Source organism: Artemia franciscana, chromosome 17, assembly GCF_032884065.1.
Source record: "Artemia franciscana chromosome 17, ASM3288406v1, whole genome shotgun sequence".
NCBI classification, from domain to species: domain Eukaryota; kingdom Metazoa; phylum Arthropoda; class Branchiopoda; order Anostraca; family Artemiidae; genus Artemia; species Artemia franciscana.
The window spans coordinates 44,638,083-44,659,338 of NC_088879.1; the positions used below are offsets into that span (position 1 = coordinate 44,638,083).

Consider the following 21,256-nt stretch of genomic DNA (forward strand, 5'->3'; position numbering starts at 1 on the left):
AATATTGAGGTATTTGTAACTTACGAAAGGGTGACCAGATCTTAATGAAGTTTGATATTTAGAAGGATCTTGTGCTTTAAAGTTCTAATTTTAAATTCCGATCAGATCCTGTGACATTGGGGGGAGTTGGAGGGGGAAACCGGAATTCTTGGAAAACGTGAAAATTAAGGTATTTTTATCTTACGAATAGGTGATCGGATCTTAATGAAATTTGATATTTAGAAGGAATTCATGTCTCAGAGCTCTTATTTCAAATCCCGACCAGATCTTTTGACATTGGGGGGAGTTGGAGGGAGAAATCTAGGAAAAAACTTGTAGTGGAGGAATCGGGATGAAGCTTGGTGGATAGAATAAGCAAATGTCCTTGATACGTGATTGACGTAACCGTACTGGATTCGCTCTCTTTGGGGGAGTTGAGGGGAGGGGCTCAGTGATTTGGCAAATTTGGTGCTTCTGGACGTGCTAGGACGATGAAAATTGGTAAGCGTGTCAGGGAGCTGCACAAATTGACTTGATAGTCTTTTTCCAGATTCGACCATGACAACTTGAATGCTAAATTTTTCTTAAAGCCCGGCGAATTTCAGATATTGCTACCGGCTGGACGTAAGCCTGCAGGAGACGGTATGGTTATAGCGGTTTAAGCAACTTATAATAAAAAGACTGAAGAAAACTATTAAATACACTGAACACACGCTTATAATGATCAAGAAAATTAGCTAGCTGGAGACAAGATAGGGCAGATGGGGAACATTTTTCACTATTAATAACCTTATTCCAGGAGGCCTTATCGGTGGGGCCTGGCCATCCATTTAAGCTTGTTCTCATGAAACTGGCCTTATATTCAAGTTTACACTTTTGTTTCAAAGAGAAAACAGCTCCGGACGATGGTTGGTCACATGCTATCCACATTCGTAGCCAAAATTTGGCTTTTTATGGCACTTGGTATTAACCAAGTGACATATAGCAGTCGCCAATTCTGTCGGTCTGTCGGTCTGTCTGTCGGTCTGTCTGTCGGTCTGTCTGTCGGTCTGTCTGTCGGTCCCGGTTTTGCTACTTTAGGCACTTCCAGGTAAGCTAGGACGATGAAATTTGGCAAGCGTATCAGGGACCGGACCAGATTAAATTAGAAATAGTCGTTTTCCCGATTTGACCATCTGGGGGGGAGTGGGGGCCCGGTTAATTCGCAAAAAATAGAAAAAATGAAGTATTTTTAACTTATCAGCGGGTATTTGGATCTTAATGAAATTTGATGTTTGGAATGATATTGTGTCTTAGAGCTCTTATTTTTAATCCCGACCGGATCTGATGACATTGGGGGGAGTTGGAGGGGGAAAACCTAAAGTCCCGGTTTTGCTACTTTAGGCACTTCCAGGTAAGCTAGGACGATGAAATTTGGCAAGCGTATCAGGGACCGGACCAGATTAAATTAGAAATAGTCGTTTTCCCGATTTGACCATCTGGGGGGGGGAGAAGGGGCCGGTTAATTCGGAAAAATAGAAAAAATGAAGTATTTTTAACTTATGAGCGGGTGATTGGATCTTAATGAAATTTGATGTTTGGAATGATATTGTGTCTCAGAGCTCTTATTTTAAATCCCGACTGGGTCTGATGACATTGGGGGGAGTTGGAGGGGGGAAACCTAAAATCTTGGAAAACACTTAGAGTAGAGGGATCGGGATGAAACTTGATGGGAAAAATAAGCGCAAGTCCCAGATACATGATTGACATAATCGGAACTTATTTGCTCTCTTTGGGGTAGTTGGGAGGGGGGGAGTAAGTCTTAAAAATTAGAAAAATGAGGTATTTTCAACTTACGAACGGGTGATCGGATCTCAATGAAATTTGATGTTTAGAAGGATATCGTGTCTTAGAGCTCTTATTTTAAATCCCGACCGGATCTGGTGATGGGGGCGGGGAGTTGGGAGGGGGAAACCTAAAACTTGGAAAACACTTAGAGTGGAGGGATCGGGATGAAACATGGTGGGAAAAATAAACACAAGTCCTAGATAGATGATTGACATAAACGGAACGGATCCGCTCTCTTTTGGGTAGTTGGGGGGGGGGGGTTAATTCTGAAAAATTAGAAAAAATGAGGTATTTTTAACTTACGAATGGGTGATTGGATCTCCATGAAATTTGATTTTTAGAAGGATATCGTGGCTCAAAGCTCTTATTTTAAATCCTGACCGGATCTGGTGACATTGGGGGAAGTTTGGGGTGGGGAGACCTAAAATGATGGGAAACCCTTAGATTGGAAGGATTGGGATGAAACTTGGTTGGAAAAATAAGCAAAAGTCTTGCATACGTAATTTACATAATTGGAACGGATCCGCTCAATTGCGGGGGGGGGGGGGGTAATTCTGAAAAATAAGAAAAATAACGTATTTTTAACTTACGAAGGAGTGATCGGATCTTCATGAAACTTCATATTTAGAAGGACCTCGTAACTCTGATATCTTATTTTAAATCTCAACCGGATCAAACGTAATTGGGGGGGGACAGTTGGGGGGACCGGAAATCTTAGAAAATACTTAAAGCGGTGAGATCAGGATGAAACTGGATGGGAAGAATAGAAACCTGTCTAAGATACGTGACTGACATAACTGGACCGGATCTGCTCTCTTTGGTGGAATTGGGAGGGGGGAGGTAATTTTGAAAATTGAGGTATTTGTAACTTACGAAAGGGTGACCAGATCTTAATGAAATTTGATATTTAGAAGGATCTTGTGCTATAAAGTTTAACTTTAGGTTCTGACCTTCTCACAAGTGCCAAATGAGCTCTTGGCTCTTCCGACCTCGTCCAAATGAGCTCTTGGCTCTTCCGACCTCGTACCATATGAGCTCTCGGCTCTTCCGACCTCGTCACAAGTGCCATATGAGCTCTTAGCTCTTGTTGCTTAGCTCGTTTTACTTAAGGATTATTGTTCCAATTAGGCTTTCTTGTACCAATCCAAACTTTATCCACAGGCACTGCAGCTTTGGAAGCTGATTTAAGGCAATGGACAATTTGATAATAATAGCAATTTAGGTCAACTCCACTTGAAGGCGAGGAAACTGAAGCTTGCAGCCTATCAAATGGCACTTTATGGTCGACAGTAAAGCAGTTAGCGTAGCAAGGTATAGGGGGACATTTGCATGATCCCAGTTCAACTTCGTATGCCACTTTGGCTGAGCCGAAATCGTTTTGGCATATAGATCACAGGACAAATTACAGCTAAGAATAAGGTGATCTTCATCAATCTTCTTTTCGTCCTCCCTGACAATTGATGATATTAAGCTGGAACTGGAAGAGATCATTTGATCCAGGTTCAATTTTGAACAGCCTTTGTTATGAATATACGTGAATAGGAGGCTCTTAACAGCGACGTGATATATGCTAGGAAGTGATTCTAGCAAAAGGATTGACCTATCGGAGGTACCAAGAATGTTACAGTTAATTTCACCAGCTAAAGCCCAATTTAGGCATTTGAGACGTAGACTTTTGAATAGAGACTTGAAACTGGAGCAACATTTAGCGAAAGATGTGAACGATGCTATAGAACGTCGATCGCAAGGTAAGTAAACGTTTATAAAGGCGGTAGTGTCACATTGAATCGCTAAGATGTTATCATCACAATGAATCACAGAGGGTTTTGATGGGGAACGGAAGAATATTGCTAGGCCACCGGAAGGGCGGTCTCTAGTTTTCTTGGCCTCTTGCGGAAAAAATAGTGGACAGAAGATCGCTTTAGGCTAGAAACGTTTGATTTGGTCAAAAGATGTTCTTGCAAGAAAACTTTGTCGTGGACTAATAATTCATTAATTAACAAGTCTTTGTCTTTTGTTCCATCAATATTGAGAGAAGCAAAACTTAAAATAGTGGCTTGGCTCATTTTGGAGCAGAGTTCAGAGCGTGTTTGATCACTGGGCAATTCATACTATAGGAAACATGAGCTTCGTCGCAGTTGGCGCATTTCGGAGTCTCTAAGCAAAGATTGTCTTTAGTATTGGAATGGCATCCTGAATATCTAGAGCACTTCTCATTCGGGGCTCATGGGCGGTGAGCTAACGAATGATGGATACTTTGGGCAGTTCTTTGTATTGCGATATTTTAAAAGACTCGTAACCCAAGCGCAGACCTGTAGCGATGGCAGATTTTAGTGCAGCGGAATCAAGGAACTCTAAATGGAATGTATGAGAAGAGTCGATCTGGGTGGCCTCAGCAAGACTAGGAATAGCGGAGATGAGTATACTGTTAGAAACACTATCGAGAAGTCCCCTAATTACTCCAAGAGGTTTGCGATCAATCACTTTAGCAAGAATATTTGGATAGCTTGCAACAGCTGATGCGGCAGCAGAATTGGCGGAAACTTTATCCCGCGTAACAACAACCCATCTTTTCGTTACCAGATCGGACTTTACCGACATAATTCCGTCATGTCCGGCGAAAGAATCAAGCTTTTCATTGCGAGAAACGGGGTCTCTTGGTTGTGGAGGCGGATATTTAAGAACAATGGCTTACGAGGGTTGCGATTGGTACCCATACTATCTGAGACCAAAGAACTATTTATAGGCGTTGCTGGACTATTGAGGTGAGCAAGCGATTTTGTCTGTTCAAGGCACTGGTTGACTTTGGCGGTAAGGATAGAATAAGCTGATGCCGGAATGCTAGGTACTTTCGAGGGGGATTTGATCACGAACTCTGGAATGTCAATATTTTCTGCAGAGTAGCGATAATGTCCGACAATGAACTATTCTTAGCACTGGGTATCGAACGACGAGGTATAGGCTCTTCTGGGAAGCTATTGCTATATAAAAGTTTCTTAGCGCCAAGAACGTCTTCATAGGGGAAAAAATCACTAGCGTATTTCACCATCGACTGATGGTCCAACCCCTCCTCGAGATTATGCTGAGCAAAATTCATAACTGGGCAATAATAAAGCGTACTGATATTCCAATTGTCCATGATAACCAAATTTCACTCACGACTCAGCATCAGTCCAAAAACAATTAAGTGAAAAAGGTATATCCACAGAGAAGTTCTCAATAAGCACAGTTATGAAATGATCCACACTGGCTAAATGAATGCAATGAGAATAAATAATATCTTTTCTTTGAGTGGGGCAAGTAATCCAGTGATTTGCAAGTAATTGCAAACTCGTTATTTATTCCGAACAGGTACAGAGTTAATCCGGCTTAAATTCGATTAGTTGTTGACTGGTCAAATACCAAAAGAGAACTGAAAATACCAAAAAGAGTGACCAAAAGAGAAATACTAAAAAGAGAGACGTATTGCAAGAATAGCTGGAAAATATATAATTTGGGCTATATATTTACACATTGGGGTGGGGTAAAGCATAGTGGATCAGCATTCAAAATGCGTTTGAAGGGGCTCACTGGATTGGAAATCATAAATTTCAGTGCCCTTTTTAAGAGACAAAGTGATCGGAGGTCAGCTATCTCCCTTCTTCCACGTCGAATTTTTCCCAAATGAATCCGATAGAAATTTTAATATAGCCGTTCGTCCGAAAAATTGTCCAAACATCACCCTGCAAGGCCTTTGGGGTTGACACAACCTTCCAGAGTCTGGGGGCAAGGGTTGTAAGTTATGTTCCTAGGGTTATAAGGCTTTTATGGAGGAATGATCGTGTAAACTTAGGAGGAGGTTCATTGGATCGCAAAGGTATTATTTTAGTTTCCTTCAAAGAGTCAAAAATGATTGAGGGCCAATAGCTTCCCCTCCTTGAGATCCTATATTCCCAAAACATATCCGATCGAAAGTGTGAGATAGGCTTTTGTTGACAATAATCCAAAGAGCATATAACAATGTCTTCAGACTGGACACGACCACCTAGAGCCCAGAGGCATGGGTTGTAAGTTATCCCCTGGGACATATAAGGTATTTATCGAACGGATGGTCGCATAAACTTCGGATCGGATGGGGCTCATTTAATTGAAAGTTTTAGTACCCTTTTTAAGAGTCAAAAGTGAATAGAGGGTAACCAGCAATCCCCCATCCAAGCCTATCATTCCCGAAGAACTCCTGATAAAAATTTTAAGAGAGGTATTTTGTTCAGCATTCTTGAAAGGTCCTCTAATTATGTCTTTGGGGATGTCAACCTCCCCACAGTCCTCCAGGCAAGAACTGTTGTCAGTTTCCATGTGAAAAATTTGCCGCCGGGAGGGAAGTTTTTAGGATGATCCTTTCTGAGGAAATTTGAGACTTTGGGCTTTGACTGAATTCCTATGCGAAATTCTTTAAATTTGTCTTACTTTCTCTTTGCCAACTGAAGTTCGCATGTGATTATGTTCTGGGGGAATGGCCCGAAGGGAATTTTCAGCATGTTTGGATTTCCCAGAAAATATTTTCACGGAATGGGGGATTTCTGGAGTGACTGGAAATATAATCAGAAATTTAAGTCTTTCATATGAAAGTATGTTAAGGACAATTTTTCCGGGGAATTATATGATGGGAGGGGTGTATTTTACATGGAAGTAACTTTCACGGAGAAGTTTCCCGTAAAGGAAGGGAATTTTTAATGGAGCGTGAGACAGATAAAATATATTGAGGGATTTGTTAAGCTAAATCAAAATACATTATGTGCTTGCCGGTTGTCAAAAGGGTGCATCAACAATATCTCATGAATGGCTTCGATGATTTTGTTGAAACTATTAGGAAATACAACTTTTATTGAAACTCAGGATATGAAACACTTAAGACTTACTGCTAATGCTAATGCCACTACTAGTGTTATGATTACTGCTACTACTACTGTTTGAGTCTTAGGCTATTTGAAACCAGATGAAAAGGTACTAGTTGGAATCTGATTGTCCAAACAGCAGATCAGGAACGCTAAGGGCGTTAAGTTGAAACTCTCAGGGCTACTGCTACTACTACTATTTTACAGATGCACTAATATGGTATAAAGTAGAAATTTTCGAGAAAGTGTATGTAGAAATGAAAGTAAATGAAAAGATACTTTATAATTGTTGGTTTTCAAAATAGCAAAGTACATATTTTGGCAGGTACCTTTGCTAAGATGTCCTTAGCCCTAGAAAAAGGGAAGGAAAAACTAAAAAAAGTAAGATGAAATGGAATAAACAACAACCACCTTAAAGCAGTCGAAAGACCGTTCAGAAATTAGGTTAGGCAAACACTCCTTTGCTAATGACCAGATTAGAGTCGCTTGTTAATTATAGCGACCACATCAATATTTGGGCAGTCTGAAGTTAGAAAACAATTCTTACTTCATAAGAATATCATAAGAATAATTGTAGCTAATTAGTTTTGCTAACCCGCTGCGCTTTATCCCTCCACTCTATTGTACAAATACATACCCCAAATCATTCAGGTTCAATGCGCTTTGTCACCTGTCACTTGTTTTTCGGTTCTTGTTTCGTCACAGGGATTCAAATTTCAGGCACACAAATTGAATCAGGAGAGCTGCATTAGGAGAATAGATAGAAAATTTGTAAATTGGGCTATATATTTGTGCATTATGAGGGTTGGGGTAGGGGGTAAAGTGTAGCGAGTCTGCATGTAAATTTTTTTTTAGCTAGAATTATCTGCATATTATGAAGTGGACCTGGTTTCTGACGGCAGTTCTTGGGTGTGGTCGCTATATTTAACTTCTCGGGTGCGGTCGCTATAATTAGCAAGTACCCAAATTTGTTTTAAAAATGATGAATGTGTATTTTCTTAAATTTAAAATTTTTTATCCGGCTGAAAGTGAGGATTGACATTAAAACTTAAAATGAACATAAATTATTTTGTATCCAAGAATCGGAGGCTTCCTCTTTTTCATCCCTCGGTTTTTAGGCTGAAGTTTAAGCTTTTGTCCCAATTCATTGAGAACGAGTCCCTAAATAAGAAAAGCTGTTGAATTGTAACCAGAGACTGCTAATAGAACTGAAAAACTTTAATATAACAAAGAAGAAACAGAGGAGAGGGCAGTCCTCCTCATACACGGGATAATTTCTGACCTTTTTAAAATCTTCTATGGAATGCCCCATCCCATTGTAAAATCATCGTGGAAAAATCCCTAAAAACCTTTGATTTCCATGAAAATTATCGCCGTGGAATACCCTCCCCCATCTAAGAAAACAAATTTCTAAGGTGTGGGGCGTATTGTCATTCCCAAAGACATAGTTATTGGATCTTTCTACTATGCCGACTCAAATAGCTCTCCTCAATTTTTATCAGGTGACTTGGGGGGGAGTGGCTTTGGTGGGGGCTAGTTTTCCTCCAATCTCTTTGATCACGTAAAAGGGGCGTTACAACTTCTCATGTTTGTTGGAACGAGCTCTGCTCTGACGTGTGAGGATCATTGGCTGTATTGCTATATTGGTATTAGGCAGCTCGGTACCGTAGTGAGTTCTAGTACTTGTTACATTATCTACAAAAGTAGTGATTTAAAAATTCTTCACACCTATAAGTCTCCTTTTGTCTGTATCTACAGGGCGACTCAATCTTTGATCTTCCTTTTCCAGAAGAAAGGATAGTCATTGCAGTTCAGTTGTTACTGTGAATTTATGCAGTCTGGTTAATTTCGTCATTGACCGTTGACTGTCCGAAATTCCCTTTTTTCTAATTGCGAATCAGCATTTTCAGTCTTATGCAAGCAATGATGGTAAAAGTTAGGTTAAATTAAGTTATAAATCTTAAAATTGGGTAAAAAATCTAACCTATATACCTATCACCATCGAACCGTGCATAAAACTAATGACTGACAAGCTGAATAAAACCAACTAGAAAAAATGTATGTCTTATATTCACCGGTAAATGTCAGCATTCGTTTGATATTCACAGGAACACAAAAGTCTAATATTTCCTGGATTTCATCAGTTTTTGCATCCTTTACCTCCTAAGAAATTTGTTTCCCCTACAAGAAACTACGCGTTCCTTATCGTGCTACTAGAAGCCTCTTAATTAGTTGAATTTTCCGTTGAAAATGAATCTATTTGTAGACAACCTGTCTGATTCTTGCTTTTTGTGACGACATGGTTCCGGTTCTGTTACCTGACTACACGATTGGGGGTAGACGCATCAGTAATAACTATTTTCTCTTTTTTGTTGACTGATCTTTCGTTGACTGAGTTTTAAAAGAATTAAGTAATGCATTCTTATAGTATGTTATACTTCTTTTTCTATAAGTTGACTTTAGACTTTAGCGACATATTTTGTATTGATTATTAACAGATATTTATGCATAATGTTTGCTTCCAGATATGATAATTATGAACAATGAATTTAAGAACTATTAAAGTCATATCTCTTTCCGAATACAATCTAGGTGAGGGGTGTATCCCCCTATATTTGCTGCTCCTTCCCTTAGATTTTGAAAGTTACATTGTTTTGCGATTCTCACGTAAAAAAATTGAAAAAACTCACATCCCCTTCTAGATTTTGCAAAATATTTTTTATATAAGTTTGGAGATAAATTCTTTACTTACATAGAAATAAAGTGGACCCTACTCAATGCCTTTTTTAGGCCTTTCCTGGATATAATAATCGTCTTAATCGCAAATATACCTTTCCCCCCTCATATATGTCATGATTTTTGTCATCTTCTCCTTAATGTTTTACCACTAGATGTCTATATGAGATCTCAAATCAGTCACCCTAATTTTTTAGTTTGTGGATTTGTTTGATTATCCTTGGTATATATCATGCCACAGGATTTGGAGGGGATATGCCTATATGAAGTTTTTGTTCAGAAGTGATTTTTGTTTCCATAAATCTCAATATATTTGAAAGGTATACCTACCAAGCAACCCCACACACGGCTCGGTTTTGAATTGATTGATGGGCAATTTTTTGGTACTTGGAACAAGCCTATTCCACAGCTTAGCCTCTCTATGAGTAACTGAAAAAGCTCAAGCAATGTTCACAAGAGCCCAAATATTGTTAGTAATATATTAATATCATTAATTAACAAGTCTTTGTCTTTTGTTCCATCAATATTGAGAGAAGCAAAACTTAAAATAGTGGCTTGGCTCATTTTGGAGCAGAGTTCAGAGCGTGTTTGATCACTGGGCAATTCATACTATAGGAAACATGAGCTTCGTCGCAGTTGGCGCATTTCGGAGCCTCTAAGCAAGGATTGTCTTTAGTATTGGAATGGCATCCTGAATATCTAGAGCACTTCTCATTCGGGGCTCATGGGCGGTGAGCTAACGAATGATGGATACTTTGGGCAGTTCTTTGTATTGCGATATTTTAAAAGACTCGTAACCCAAGCGCAGACCTGTAGCGATGGCAGATTTTAGTGCAGCGGAATCAAGGAACTCTAAATGGAATGTATGAGAAGAGTCGATCTGGGTGGCCTCAGCAAGACCAGGAATAGCGGAGATGAGTATACTGTTAGAAACACTATCGAGAAGTCCCCTAATTACTCCAAGAGGTTTGCGATCAATCACTTTAGCAAGAATATTTGGATAGCTTGCAACAGCTGATGCGGCAGCAGAATTGGCGGAAACTTTATCCCGCGTAACAACAACCCATCTTTTCGTTACCAGATCGGACTTTACCGACATAATTCCGTCATGTCCGGCGAAAGAATCAAGCTTTTCTTTTGCGAGAAACGGGGTCTCTTAGTTGTGGAGGCGGATATTTAAGAACAATGGCTTACGAGGGTTGCGATTGGTACCCATACTATCTGAGACCAAAGAACTATTTATAGGCGTTGCTGGACTATTGAGGTGAGCAAGCGATTTTGGCTGTTCAAGGCACTGGTTGACTTTGGCGGTAAGGATAGAATAAGCTGACGCCGGAATGCTAGGGACTTTCGAGGGGGATTTGATCACGAACTCTGGAATGTCAATATTTTCTGCAGAGTAGCGATAATGTCCGACAATGAACTATTCTTAGCACTGGGTATCGAACGACGAGGTATAGGCTCTTCTGGGAAGCTATTGCTATATAAAAGTTTCTTAGCGCCAAGAACGTCTTCATAGGGGAAAAAATCACTAGCGTATTTCACCATCGACTGATGGTCCAACCCCTCCTCGAGATTATGCTGAGCAAAATTCATAACTGGGCAATAATAAAGCGTACTGATATTCCAATTGTCCATGATATCCAAATTTCACTCACGACTCAGCATCAGTCCAAAAACAATTAAGTGAAAAACGTATATCCACAGAGAAGTTCTCAATAAGCACAGTTATGAAATGATCCACACTGGCTAAATGAATGCAATGAGAATAAATAATATCTTTTCTTTGAGTGGGGCAAGTAATCCAGTGATTTGCAAGTAATTGCAAATTCGTTATTTATTCCGAACAGGTACAGAGTTAATCCGGCTTAAATTCGATTAGTTGTTGACTGGTCAAATACCAAAAGAGAAATGAAAATACCAAAAAGAGTGACCAAAAGAGAAATACTAAAAAGAGAGACGTATTGCAAGAATAGCTGGAAAATATATAATTTGGGCTATATATTTACACATTGGGGTGGGGTAAAGCATAGTGGATCAGCATTCAAAATGCGTTGGCTACAATTCTTCTGCGTATTATGAAGCGAGAATTGTTTTATTAGGATTAACCTAACTTCTTTTCTTGGGTGTGGTGGCTATAAGACACAAGAACCATTTAATTTATTATTTGGATGTTTGTTCATCTGCTGAAAACGGGCCTCGGAAAGTGGGCCCATGGACCAATAGGAACTATCTTTCAAGATTATATGGCCTTTGTTATTGTTATCATAGGCAGCGCAATAGTGCAGCTTAAGGGGTAATGTTTCTTTAAATGAACTATTCAGTTAGTTAAGAATTAAACTAAACTCTTTAGTCAGCACTGCATCCTGAATCCAAAATCCTGAATCGGAAATAAACTTCACTCCACTCCTGTATTTACTAATTCAGGGTATATACTTGCACATTAGGGGTGGAGGTAAAGTTCATTTCCAATGCCAATGAATATCAAATTTGGATTCATGACGTAATTCTCCCTGTAGAGGTAAGTTTATTTCTTAGTTACCTGAACAGTTCGTTAATATCGACATTAGCCTACCCATGTGATGAGAATTGTGGGTACAATGTATTGTTTATTTTTTTTTTTAGACTAGGGCTTTTCATATATAAGGATTGTCGCAGAAACTTCGAAACGGGTTCAGTAAATTCGAAATTGAAAGCCCATTTTGATAGTCGAGTTATTAGAGGGCAACCAGTCTCCCCTTCCAAGCCCTTCATTGCTCCAAACACACCGAATCAAAATTTCGAGATAACCATTATGTTAAGCTTTGTTGAAAGGTCCAGAAATTGTCTTGTTGGATGACAATCCCTCCCTTCTATAGCCCTTAGGACAAGAGTTTTAAGTTATTCCCTGGGGGGATATAAATTTTTTAAAAAGATGGTCGTATAAACTTGAAGGGGCTCACTGGATTGGAAATCATAAATTTCAGTGCCCTTTTTAAGAGACAAAGTGATCGGAGGTCAGCTATCTCCCTTCCTCCACGTCGAATTTTTCCCAAATGAATCCGATAGAAATTTTAATATAGTCGTTCGTCCGAAAAATTGTCCAAACATCACCCTGCAAGGCCTTTGGGGTTGACACAACCTTCCAGAGTCTGGGGGCAAGGGTTGTAAGTTATGTTCCTAGGGTTATAAGGCTTTTATGGAGGAATGATCGTGTAAACTTAGGAGGAGGTTCATTGGATCGCAAAGGTATAATTTTAGTTTCCTTTAAAGAGTCAAAAATGATTGAGGGCCAATAGCTTCCCCTCCTTGAGATTCTATATTCCCAAAACATATCCGATCGAAAGTGTGAGATAGGCTTTTGTTGACAATAATCCAAAGAGCATATAACAATGTCTTCAGACTGGACACGACCACCTAGAGCCCAGAGGCATGGGTTGTAAGTTATCCCCTGGGACATATAAGGTATTTATCGAACGGATGGTCGCATAAACTTCGGATCGGATGGGGCTCATTTAATTGAAAGTTTTAGTACCCTTTTTAAGAGTCAAAAGTGAATAGAGGGTAACCAGCAATCCCCCATCCAAGCCTATCATTCCCGAAGAACTCCTGATAAAAATTTTAAGAGAGGTATTTTGTTCAGCATTCTTGAAAGGTCCTCTAATTATGTCTTTGGGGATGTCAACCTCCCCACAGTCCTCCAGGCAAGAACTGTTGTCAGTTTCCATGTGAAAAATTTGCCGCCGGGAGGGAAGTTTTTAGGATGATCCTTTCTGAGGAAATTGATTATCCTTGGTATATATCATGCCACAGGATTTGGAGGGGATATGCCTATATGAAGTTTTTGTTCAGAAGTGATTTTTGTTTCCATAAATCTCAATATATTTGAAAGGTATACCTACCAAGCAACCCCACACACGGCTCGGTTTTGAATTGATCTTCAAAATATACAGTACTGTATCAGGATATACTAATCCACGAATTTTTATTTTTTTTTTCGGGGAGAAAGATAATTTCTTTTCAACTTGGTTTTTTGAACACTAAGTTTGGTCTTCTAACATGTTTTTTTGCGAGTCCTCCGTCTAAAAGCAAACACAGTCTCTGCCGGCCATTTGTTTTCAGCATTTTACATATAGTTAGTGATTGCTTGTCGGTCTTATAGAAGGGTGTGAATAGGATATAACTGTGACAACGGAGATTATCAAATTTTGAAGATGTATCTGACGGGTAATCGTAACTGTATACTTGTTTTTTTCTTTCTGTTATTTTTTTCTTTTCTATGCAATAATTTGTAATGCTTGCGTAATTCTGAATAAAGAAAATTTCGATTAGATCTTGATAACAAAACAGTTAAATTTTTCACTATTGTCGAAGAAAAAGTTACCAATGCCTGGTCTGGTATTTGACGTTTCTTCAGTTCTTTTGGTGTGATACTAAGGCAATATTACCATAGTAATAAGCACTGGATCTCAGTTTCTGAGACTAGCAAATTTGCCAAGTTAAAGAAAGAAAACAATAGCAACAAGATCTGTCAAATGCTTAATGGAACTAGTGATTTTTTTTGTTACACTTGCACCAGTTAGTCTACTATTTATTTATCTGCCCGGATAACCCTCTCAATGCTCTCTATATAAAACACTAAATTATGTCTTCTTGCTTACTTTCTTTACTCTGCATTTTTAAAGCAACTGGATACCCTGTGATTAATTATGCTTATTTTTATTTTTGTTTCGTTTTTATGACAATTGATATTAACCAAGTGACATATAGCAATAGCAAATTCTGTCGGTCCCGGTTTTGCCACTTTAGACACTTCCAGGTAAGATAGGACGATGAAATTTGACAGGCGTATCAAGGACCGGACCTGATTAAATTACTAGCTTTACCGATTGGATCATCTGGGGGGGGGGGGGAAGCGTTAATTCGGAAAAATAGAAAAATTGAAGTATTTTTAATTTACGAACGGTTGATCAGATCTTAATGAAATTTGAAGTTTGTAAGGAAATCGTGTCTCAGAGCTGTTATTTTAAATCCGACCGTATCTGGTGACATTGGGGGGGGGCTGGGAGGGGGAAACCTAAAATCTTGGAAAACACTTCGAGTGGAGGGGTCGGGATGAAACTTGGTGGGAAAAATAAGCATAAGTTCTAGATACATGATTGACATAACCGGAACGGATCCGCTCTCTTTAGAGTAGTTGGGGGGAGGGGGGGGGGGTTAATTCTGAAAAATTAGAAAAAATTAGGTATTTTTAACTTACGAACGGGTGATGGGATCTCAATGACATTCGATATTTATAAGAATATCGTGTCTCAGAGCTCTTATTTTAAATCCCGACCGGATCTGGTGACATTGGGGGGGGGGGGGGAGCGGGAGGGGGAACCTAAAATCTGGGAAAAAACTTCGAGTGGAGGGATAGGGATGAAACTTGATGGGAAAAATAAGCACAAGTCCTAGATACATGATCGACATAACTGAAACGGGTCCGCTCTCTTTGGGGTAGTTTAGGGGGGGGGGTAATCCTGAAAAATTGGAAAAAATTAGTTATTTTTAACTTACGAACGGGTAATCGGATCTCAATGAAATTTAATATTTAGAAGGATATCGTGTCTCAAAGCTCTTATTTTAAATCCTGACCGGATCTGGTGACACTGGGGGAAGTTTGGGCTGGGGGAACCTAAAATCATGGAAAACGCATAGATTGGAGGGATCGGGATGAAACTTGGTGGGAAAAATAAGCAGAAGTCTTAGATACGTGATTTACATAATTGGAACGGATCCGCTCTATTGGGGGTTGGGGGGGGGGGAGGGTAATTCGAAAAGATTAGAAAAATGACGTATTTTTAATTTACGAAGGAGTGATAGGATCTTCATGAAACTTCTTATTTAGAAGGACCTCGTAACTCAGATCTCTTATTTTAAATCTCAACCGGATCCAGCGTCATTGGGTGAAGACAGTTGGGGGGGGGGAAATCTTAGAAAATACTTAAAGCGGAGAGATCAGGATGAAACTGGATGGGAAGAATAAACACCTGTCTAAGATACGTGACTGACATAACCGGACCAGATCTGCACTCTTTGGTGGAGCGGGGGGGGGGGGTAATTTTGAATATTGAGGTATTTGTAACTTACGAAAGGGTGACCAGATCTTAATGAAGTTTGATATTTTGAAGGATCTTGTGATTTAAAGTTCTAATTTTAAATTCCGATCAGATCCTGTGACATTGGGGGGAGTTGGAGGGGGAAACCGGAATTCTTGGAAAACGTGAAAATTAGGGTATTTTTATCTTACGAATAGGTGATCGGATCTTAATGAAATTTGATATTTAGAAGGAATTCATGTCTCAGAGCTCTTATTTCAAATCCCGACCAGATCTTTTGACATTGGGGGGAGTTGGAGGGAGAAATCTAGGAAAAAACTTGTAGTGGAGGAATCGGGATGAAGCTTGGTGGATAGAATAAGCAAATGTCCTTGATACGTGATTGACGTAACCGTACTGGATTCGCTCTCTTTGTTGGAGTTGAGGGGAGGGACTCAGTGATTTGGCAAATTTGCTGCTTCTGGACGTGCTAGGACGATGAAAATTGGTAAGCGTGTCAGGGAGCTGCACAAATTGACTTGATAGTCTTTTTCCCAGATTCGACCATCTGGGGGGCTAAAGGGAGAGGAGAAATTGGAAAAAATTAGGTATTTATAACTTACGAGTGGATGATCGGATCTTAATGAATTTTGATATTTAGAAGAACATCGTGCCTCAGAACTCTTATTTTAAAACCTGATCGGTATTAAGACTCTGATTTTCCTTTTAAATCAATGTATTGATTCTTAGAATTTTGTTAGAGCTCATACCATATGAGCTCTTGGCTCTTAGCTCGACTTGCCTCGTCACAAATGCCATATGAGCTCTTATCTCTTGTTAGTACCTTAATTTTGTTCGATTTTTCTGTTAGATGTTTTTCAAGTTCTATGAAAAACTACGTTTTTTTGCGGTGAAGGGGGGTGGGATTCAATGCCCGTGTCCAGGCACGTATGCAGGAATGTGTTTCGGGGGGGGGGGGGACACAAATCCTTCAAATTCCTTGTACTGTGAGAGGTATCAGAAAATTATGTGAAAATCAAAACAAATCGTGGGATTTCAGGAGAGGTACCCCTTGCGTAGGTGCCAGCCCATGTCTCCTACTCACCATTTCGGAATAGTGTTTCTTCTGCTAAAAAAAAAATACTGATGCGCTGATCCCCGTACCAAAGCACGGTGTTATGAGGCAAGGACGGTAGTAAACTGTGTCTGTTTACATCACATAAATTACATACCTTTTCAGACGCACAATTCTCACCGTACTATAAAAGAAGCGCAACTTCAAAAAAGGAAGAAGTATGTCTATAAAACCTGGCTGTTAGATGCTATTTAGGAGAGAAGAAGAGACTCAACGACACCCAATTGATACCAATGGCTAATGACGAATTAGAATTCAAGGTAGTAGACACTAATCTGGATAACAAATTTGTATTATTTCTTGGATAACGGCTGATGAATATCGGGTCTCTTGGATATAAACAGGGGGATGAAGTTTTTTGGAAACATGATTGAAGGCTGTTTTAAATGTGGTTGACTGGCAATTATCTATTTCTATTTTACCATATTATGTGCAGTAGTTAGCATCATTCTTTGCTATTCTCCCTCTAAAGCGTTTTTTGTTTTGAATTTATGCTAGGATCTAGGGGGAGGTAGCATATTATTTGCAGTTATTAGCATCCTTCTGTGCTATTCTCCCCCTAAAGAGTCCTTTGGAGTTATGCTAGGGATTAGGGAGAGGCTAACAAGTTTGGTGTGACGGGTGTTTAACGAATATTTCTTACTCAGAATTTTTTGCTTAGAAAATTTTCTTACTTAGAGACTGAGGGCAAATTTGCACAAACTATTCTTGAGTTAAAGCTTAGTATCGGTAAAGGACGAATTTGCCGTTAATCCTTGAGTTAACTGACGCTATTTGATTTCAAGACCCCTGTCTCTAACTGATAGAAATCTCAAAAGCAGTCCATTAAAACTAAAATCCAAAACTACTAGTATATAGTTCCTGGGAATTTGCAATTTGTGTATTTGCTCTTTGTCTTTCAGTCAGGAAAATTATATATTTAATACAAGAAATTTCGTTTAGCTGATAGAAATTTAAAGGAGAATTTTAAGATGGGGAATTTAAAGGGGACATAAACTAAGTTTGTTACATTAGTAACAATTTTAATATTTGATAACGTTTATCCTCATTTACAGATAGTCGATCAGTTAGAGCCGAATCATGTATCTTTGCTTACGGTTCAAATTTTCAAATATTAAAATTTTTCCTTTGACTAAACAGAAGATTTAAGCAAATGCAAGCGCCATCAAATGCAAACGGTAAGATAAAATTAATTTTAGAAATAACTCATAAGCCTGGCATGGCCGAATTTCCATTCTGAAATAGAAACAAAAGCAGAACAACACACGAAAGGCTTATAAGCAATTCCATATATAAAACTGGCAAAGAAAGCACCGACATATAAAAACAGTCAGTAAAAAAAATAAAATAAAATAAAAACCCTTAAATAAATTTTTGGCCATATTATATGGGCGGCAAAATGAAAAAAATACTGTGAACTCGAAAAGAGGTCAGTACAAGCGTAAAAAACATGAAATTTCTTTTGATAATTTTCCCCGGACACAAGGGATATTTTTTTCGTATCTTAAAGTCAAGCAGCATATCTTGAGGTGAAGAGGCTATTCTGTGAATAAAATTAATTTGTTTGGATTTCTTGCAAAATTTGCGGGTGCCAAACCGGAGAGAGATATTCAAGATGGGGACAGACAAAGAAATATTTGTAGTGAATAGATATGTTCTATTCTGTATTAATAAGCAACTAGATTACAGAAAATGATCCCTATGCACTCGAAAACGGTTGACATTGAACTACACAGTTAGTCAAATGTTTCATCACCGCCTTTTGTGTTGTTATAGTATTCAGCGATATCAGGCGTCTGGATTGGATGTGTGATACTGAAAAGCCTTATGGCAAGTTGACAGAAGCAGAACCATTTTTGATAGATTAGCAAGATAAGACACTAGAGTCAGCTCTTGATCGAAACAGAACATTCTAGTTCCTGTAATTCTCCCATTGCTCACAGGCAGCTCTGCCAGAATATCCCTGCTTTTTTTTCGTACAGTCCCAATTGTCTTCAATCGAAACATTTTTTTTTCAGAAGTTCTGCTGCAAATGTAACCGATGTAAACCCGTTGTCAAGCGTGACGTTTAATTATGTTAATTCAGAAAATAGCTAAATTCAGCATTTTCATACACTATACCTGATGAAATTTACTACGAAGCTTGTAAACAAGGTTTGAAAAGCTCTATAATTACACAGTTTTAATAAAGATATCAGTTTTCACGAACAGGTGAAAAAGTTACATAAATGGTAAAGCTTGCGTAATTTTTTCTACTAATCCTTAATATCTCCCTAACCAGTTCAGATAATAAAACCCGGTGACAGCACAAGAATTGATTAATCATAGTATTAGCATATATGGGAGGTGGGTTCGTGCAAAGCTTCCGTTTCCATGGTAACTGCTAAAACGTGTTTTGGTGTCGTAAAATTTACGAATTCTTACCCTTCTAGCTAGGGTTAAGGAAACACATTGGTATTATTGAGAAAGGCATCTTGTCCAGTGTTAATTAAAATACTCATTAATTTTTTTAGAAGGTTTCAACAACCTTAAGCTCATTAGCGAATTTCAATTCTTGGGAAAACTCCTTAGAGAGATTGTGGAGTCGAACTGCATTTGGAACAGGGAGGGTGAAACAACGAATATGGTATTTGATTACTTATGATTTATTTGATATAAAAGAAGAAACCAATTTCACTAGGAAAAGGTCAATATTGAATTCAGTGAAAGTTTTGAAATAATACATTGTAATTAACCAAGTCAAATGCTGTTTTTAGATCTTAAATGGAAATTATTTAAGTCGGGCATTAGGCTTTTGAGGAATTTTACCAGTTAAGTAGACAAGATAAGCACAAGAATTATAGGTAGATGTGGAACTGAGGTTCCCGAATGGTCCCAGGCCTATAAGAGGAGGAAGGATTTTTTCTCTGCCAATCAACAAAAAATTCTTTGTATAGTTAGCAGAATAAATGAGATCGGATGAACACCCTCAAAACCAGTATTCTAATAAGGGGAAATGGGATATCTAAAGGACAGGCACTTGTTTTTCTTAGCTTCCCAATACTTCTTTCAATTTCTATTGCAAAAATCACTGGGAGAAAGGGGAAATCGTGTCAGCCGGTACATGATTAGACAATAGAAGATGAGTTTCTTAAACATAGTGGCCCTGAGGTTATAAATAAATTACTGAAGATTGTGAATATGATTTACGGAAAAGGGGGAGTACTTAGCGATTAAAAAAAAAAAAGCTTAATTAAGCCCCTGTATAGGTGATAAGTGACTGACTGTGGTATCTATCTAGGCATTAACCTGGTCTTTGTAGGCCGCAAATTACTTAGTAAACATGTTGATTTTTGAACTGAGAGATGGTGTAGACAAGTTTATGACAGAAAAACAGTCTGGTCTTAGAAAGTGTTGAGGATGTCTTGGCCAAATTTTCCATTTCAGGTTAATAAATGAGAAGTGTCTGAGTGATCAAACACATTTAGTCCTTAGTTTTATAGATGATGAGCAAGCTTTTGATTCTGTTGATAGAAGAGCTTCAGCGAAGGTCTTGTCCTTGTATGATATACCAGACAAATACATTAAAGTGATTAGTGCTGTGTACAAGATTTAAGTAAGAAAAACAAGTTTTATTTTTAACTGAAAATAAGGAGCAACATTAAAACTTAAAACGAACAGAAAGTATTCAGTATATTAAAGGAACTTTCCCCTCCTCAACACCCCGCTCTTTACGCTAAAGTTTTTTTTTTTTTTTGAAATTGGAGTCGTGAGAAAGATTCAAACTTCAGCGTAAAGAGCGTTTGCTTAAAGGGATTGGCGTGAGGGGCGCTCATTGTTCCCCCGATGAAATGAGCGTGGGAGGGGACCTAGTTGCCCTTCATTTTTTGTGCTCACTCAAAAAGGGCACTAGAACTTTTAAATCTGTTAGAATGAGCTCTTTCGCAACACTCTTTGACCATTGTGTCGACAGGATCACCCCTGAAAAAAAAAAAAAAAAAAAAACAAACAAAAACAACAACCAATAAATACTGTGATTTTTCTGGCAAAAAAAAAACAAACAACAAAATTCCACATATTTGCAGTCAGGAGCTTGAAACCTCTACAGTAGGGTAATCTGATATTCTGAATCTGATTGTGTGCTTTCCATTAAGATTCTATGACTTTTAGGGCGTCTTTACTTGTTTTTCAAAAATAAGACAACTTTTCTCAGACTCTTAACTTTTGATGGGTAGGATTTAACTTGATGAAACATGTATATTTAAAATCAGCATAAAAGTCCGATTCAGGGGATGTATGTATTGGTATCAAAATTCCTTTTTTTACAGTTTAAGTTACTATTCAGTCGGGTTCCTCCTTACTACAGTTTGTTACCACGAACTGTTTGATAACACTGCTGTGGATAAGGTAGAATATGAGGTTAGAAGCTGGTTTAATATTTAATCAGGAGTTCAATGGGGTTGCGTTCTATCACCATTAGCACGTATGATTCTGGTGCACTTTGTCCTAAGGAGCACAGTAAAGACAATGTGAGAGCACGGAATTAAAAGTCCCCTAGACTTGATGATAATGTAAGCATCTTAAATGAAAATGTTGGTAAAATGAATTATGCGAGTTTAAGGGGCTAGAATACGTTTGAAAAATTAATTTTAAGAAAGCTTGAGTCA

At 38.5% G+C, this 21,256-nt stretch overlaps 1 long non-coding RNA gene across 2 annotated transcripts in view; it reads left to right on the top strand.

Annotated features, from left to right (window-relative positions):
- Positions 1-21,256, top strand: part of LOC136038287 (uncharacterized) — a 156,325-nt gene that overhangs the window by 25,869 nt on the left and 109,200 nt on the right. Inside the window, exons 2-3 of one of the 2 annotated variants that reach the window (XR_010620173.1) lie at positions 16,716-16,870; positions 18,629-18,764. This is a non-coding gene — a long non-coding RNA (uncharacterized LOC136038287). The remainder of the gene's footprint in view (positions 1-16,715; positions 16,871-18,628; positions 18,765-21,256) is intronic. The other variant, XR_010620174.1, reaches the window with a different exon arrangement.